The sequence below is a fragment of the Engystomops pustulosus genome, chromosome 4 (assembly GCF_040894005.1).
Source record: "Engystomops pustulosus chromosome 4, aEngPut4.maternal, whole genome shotgun sequence".
Lineage (NCBI taxonomy): Eukaryota > Metazoa > Chordata > Amphibia > Anura > Leptodactylidae > Engystomops > Engystomops pustulosus.
In genome coordinates, this window is record NC_092414.1 from 145136320 (window position 1) to 145141313 (window position 4994).

The following is a 4994-nucleotide window of genomic DNA, read 5'->3' on the forward strand; positions in this document are numbered from 1 at the left end:
TGCGCCGAACGAAAACCCGACGGGGCGTGGCCGAACGAAAACCCGACGGATTCGGAAAAACCGCCGCATTTAAAAAAAATAATCTGTCGCGGAGCTTGCACTTACCTTCACTCAGCCCGGCTCAGTGAACTCGAGCGTTCCGATGCTTTTGACGGCGGAGGAACTACCTTAATGAATCCCGGCCGGACCCGAATCCACCACAGAGAACGCGCCGCTGGATCGCGAATGGACCGGGTAAGTAAATCTGCCCCATTGACATACTGGTGTGTGCCGGCTCTGCCAGGATCTGCGCTAGTTTAAGCTTTCTATGCTCTGTTTTTTAAAAAAAAAGACTTTTAACCTTATGCAAATGAGCCTGAGGGGCTCCATGCTCCATTAACATCTATGGTTTCCTGGAGCCCCTCAGGCTCATTTGCGTAATTAAAAACAGAGCATAGAAAGCTTAAACAAGCACTAATACTGGCAAAGGGGGCACACACAAGCATGTCAGTGTGCTGTGTTCGCAATCCTTCATTGTGGTGGTAGATGCCCTTTAAGTTGAATTTGTATGTAAGTTGGAACTGCATATTTTAGAATTGTAACCCCAGCCAAAAATGTTTTGGTCTCTGTGACAATTTGATTCTAAAAATGTTGGATTGTCATAAGAACCAGGATTGACAATAAAGCTTAATTGCAGACACCTTTGATAACTGTTATAGCTGTTTATTGTAGACTAAGGCTAATGTAGAGTAAATTTCCAACATCTAGAGGTCTGCTTGTAACTAGGGGTCTTCTGTAAGTCGGGTGTTCTTAAGGAGGGGGAAGTCTGTATTTTTATTCCTTTGCAGTCTTGATGCAGGCATCACATGGTGATTACTGTCAAAACAGGTCAGATTTAGATAGAAATTAGACATTAATACCATTAGACTTACAGACACAAGATAACATCAAACTGTAAATTTATTCCCAAAAAAGGAGGCAGTGTTTAGCAAGTTAAATCCTCCAAACCCTCATATTATAAGCGTTCCTTCTCACATCCTAATCCCTGCTGTATTAAAGTAAATAGCAAGTGTCAGCTGTTAAAGTCTCAGGAGTGTAAACTGTAAGTCAAATTCCTCTATTTGAAGACTATGGTCACAAAATATACCAGTGTGATCAAGGAAACCTCATTTGTTGGATTAACCAATCATTGGACCGCTGGGTTCCTACTTAAGAAACTGTGACATTCAATCTAATGAACAGATAAATTAAAAGTTTAGGTTATGTTTTAAAAATGTATAAGGTAGGTGTATATATAATGGATATGTAGGTAATTTTTTTTACACTGTTAGGCCCCATGCACACTTCCGCATCATGACAGAAAAAAACTGTCAGATAGCTCATAGGCATGCATAGCATGTGGCACGGTGCACATATTTGACTCACTGCACCATGTCTAAACTGGCTGGCCCCACCGCAAAACATAGAGAAGGTCCTATACCTGCCCGGATTACGGCACCACCTCTTGGCTTCCTCCTTCTCCGGTTGGCCTGCTGCTCACAGTGCACGTCCGAATGACCATGGCATGTAAGGGTCTTCCCCCTAAGGATGCCCCCCCAACGCCGTTTACCAGGGATCCAATCCTCTTCAGGGCAGCCCCGAGGTCTGCCAACTACCCCAAATCATTGCTGGTTCAAGTTCACGTTTTGTATACAGTAAAGAAAATAAGTTTAAAACATTAAAATAAAAAATAAAGAAAATTTAAGCCCCTAAAATATAACCAAAAAATAAAAACGTTATGCCTCTGAAAAGATGATGATGCTAAAATTTACAAGATTACCTCCAAATTAGTTTTTATTCAGTAAAATTGGGAAAAATTAAAAATCCATATAAATTAGGTATCTACATAATCATGGCATCCAATAGAATAAAAATAACATATTTTTATGGTATGGTGAAAGGTCAAAAAAAAAGAAAAAAAATCTTACCAAAAATTGATGATTGTCATTTCCTCCACAAACAAAGAATTAATAAAATCTCATCAATTAGCTATGGATGCCCCACGAATCTGCACCTTGCCTTGGCCACCACCACAGACAAAATCGTGCCTGTGGAGCGACCTGGCACAGCAAGTCGAATCCGCTTTGCAGTGGGCTCTGGTGAAAACCGCGTACCACTTATGCTCCCAGGTGTCCGCTTACGTCATCGTCCATAGTGATTCAGGGGGTCCACTACCCCTGAATCCTGACACCGGCCAGATTTGAAAAATGGGACTGTGTCCTTCAGGACGAAATAAGTCCTGAAGGGGTTAAGTGGTTACAGATATACATACCATTGATTATTTTTGAGAGGCTGGATGGCTGGATTCTAACCCCTCAAAGTTGGTTGGAATGGTGTCAACCTAGGCAAGTTCCTACTCTAGACTACTTGATGTCCTGGCCCTAGTTTCAACCGTGTGTCCTGGGCCCAGAGCCACTGTTCCACTTTCCACAATTGGGAACTTCTAAAGGTGGAGGAAATATATTTTAAATAAATGGAGGTTTTAGTACAGGCCGCACCTGTCACATGAAAATCGACAGATTTTTGTCCACTTGAAGTATTGAGAGACCCAATAAGTACCCTTACAGACTTTTCTGGCCTCATGTTTTTTATTTACTAACCAGAATTCTCCCTATAGTGTCAATGGGCAATCCACTCCGGACAAAGAGATCCACATGTACATATGTTTCTATTGTCCCTGTATTATAAACTTCTGAAAACGGCCTTAGAATCAATTTCCCTCTTGATGCTCATGGGCTGAGTCGTCTTCATGCATTCCGTATGTTTGCTGCAAATGATGGTGCTTTCACCAATCATGGGTATTAGTCACTCAGATGCTACAGGCAAAGCTGCCCATGGCATTTAATTGCTGGCAGCACATAAGTGCCACCACATTGCCTCGGATCGTGGACACACATGGTCTTATCAGGGGTGGCCATCCCCAGGAGTCTGTGATTATCCCAACCCAAAGAATAAATGTGAGAAAGAGGTGAGAGGAGAGGTGTCTTTTAGGTCCCACAATTCTTGCTCAAATCATTATCAGGATTTCCCTTTCCTTTTTTAATGGTATTGGTGTTTTCAGATGTTGATATCATTGCAAGCTGTGATAAAGCATGAAGCAATAAGTTAGAAATAAGTTAATGCTTAAATTAATATGTTGCAACTGTAATAAAGTGGATTTTGGGTTGCCGTTAATGTATACGTCCTATAAAAGGGGTGCCATCTCTGATAAAGAAGATTAAAGAAGGAGATACCAGTGCTATATTGCATTGGCACTTCCCAAGTTGTCTATGTACTTTATCTTCATGAGATTACTTTATTTCTCCTAACGCTATGTATAAAAAATAAATGCTTGTTTAATGCACCCACATTTTTCTCACATCTGCAGAACAGTCTCTATGTAGAGGTGAAGGTGTTAAGCACTTAGCCGCTTTCTCAGAGGCACCCCACACTCCCTACACTGCAAACTCTCATACATTTGGGGCCTGACCTATCCAAATCTCTTAAAATCAGCACTGAGGAGTGCACGTGCTGCAGCTTTTCCCGAGGCCTTGCAATAAAATATTTACAGCGTGTTAGTGTGCTCTGGTGTCCTCATCCGAGAACGCTTATGAATATTTGAAATTTGTTAAAACATTGGCATGAGGACCGCATTAGATCACAAAAACCGAACCTTGTCCAGTGGGTGCCCTGCTTCTTTCTTTTTCTTTTTGCACTCAATATTAATTAAACTTTCTTAGCTATTCTGAGGCTTACCGTATTTCAATGTTTTAGTTAAATCTTATTTAGACATTAATTCTAAACAAATTTCATGGGGATTGCTAGCTCTAACAGAGCGCACAGTTGTAATCGTAGGATCTACCACTGTGGACATTTTTAATTTTGGAGTTTCTTAGGAATTGTTTGGAAAACTTTTATGTGTTCTAAACATAATAAAAAGTTTTGTGCCACAATGGACATTTATCTTCCTAGCCACAGGATAGGTGATAGGTATATGATCACAGAGGTCCAATTGATGGGACTACTACCGATCAGGAAATGAGTATTCTGTGTGCTTTCTACAGTGGATGAATTTTTAGAGGAGATGTTTGAAAAAAATCAAGTGGTCTCATGCACCCTGCGCAATTCAGTGTATGCTGATGGGCTGAAGGAAACTGCTCAGCTCTAGTATCTGCATAAATACTTATGGAAGGCAGGAAATATACAGGACACTCAGTTACAGGAAAGAGTGGAACTTTACTATGTACTATGGGTCACAAGTATGTTAGTATTTTACAGCAAAAGGTTCTATACATATTTTCCCCATTAATTTAGTTAAATAAGCATTACATTTTTTTTACTTATTTCAAGATGTAATACAATATATTAAGGTATCAGTGGGTAAAATCCCTATGAAATCCCTTTTACATGACATCTACCATCAGAATACCTTATGGTAGATGATTACCTATTACTTACCTCCCTGTCCCATCCCCACCTGTAGGGAGCTTCATTTCCTAAAACTTTGCATGGCCACATTTCTGTTAGACCCCACATTACATAGTAGCCCCTACCCTCAGTAATAGCCCTCCACTTGCTAACAGACCCCCACACTCAAAAATAACCCACTCTCACACACTAATTTCACACTCACCAACAGCCCCAAACATAATAATATAACTAACATACATAATAATAACTTATAGCCTCCCCCTACTCTTATAATTACCTCTCTTCACTCGTGATTGTCCTATTCTCCTCTGTCTGCAGGACGGGATGCGGTGACGTCACTACACAATGCCTCCTGCTCCAGGCTGCTATAGTGAGCTGCAGACGCAATGTAGTGATGCCAGCGCCTCCAGTACAGCTCACTACTCCACAGAACTGCCGCATGGGCTCTGTGGTAGAGCACAATGCTTGGCATAATGCTCCACTACAGTAATAATCTCTAGGAGCAACCAGAGGATGCAAATAGAGATGACAGTGGAGCAAACCAACAGACAACATCCGGGGCTCCA

The 4994-nt window shown here is 41.2% G+C and overlaps 1 long non-coding RNA gene across 1 annotated transcript; it reads right to left on the reverse strand.

Moving 5' to 3' along the window:
* Positions 1 to 686: 686 nt before the first annotated feature.
* Positions 687 to 4781, reverse strand: LOC140125664 (uncharacterized). The gene is made up of 3 exons (XR_011854680.1): positions 4706 to 4781; positions 1460 to 1646; positions 687 to 855 (listed from the first exon to the last, which is right to left on the reverse strand). It is a non-coding gene; the product is annotated as an uncharacterized lncRNA (long non-coding RNA).
* Between the last annotated feature and the right edge of the window lie 213 nt (positions 4782 to 4994).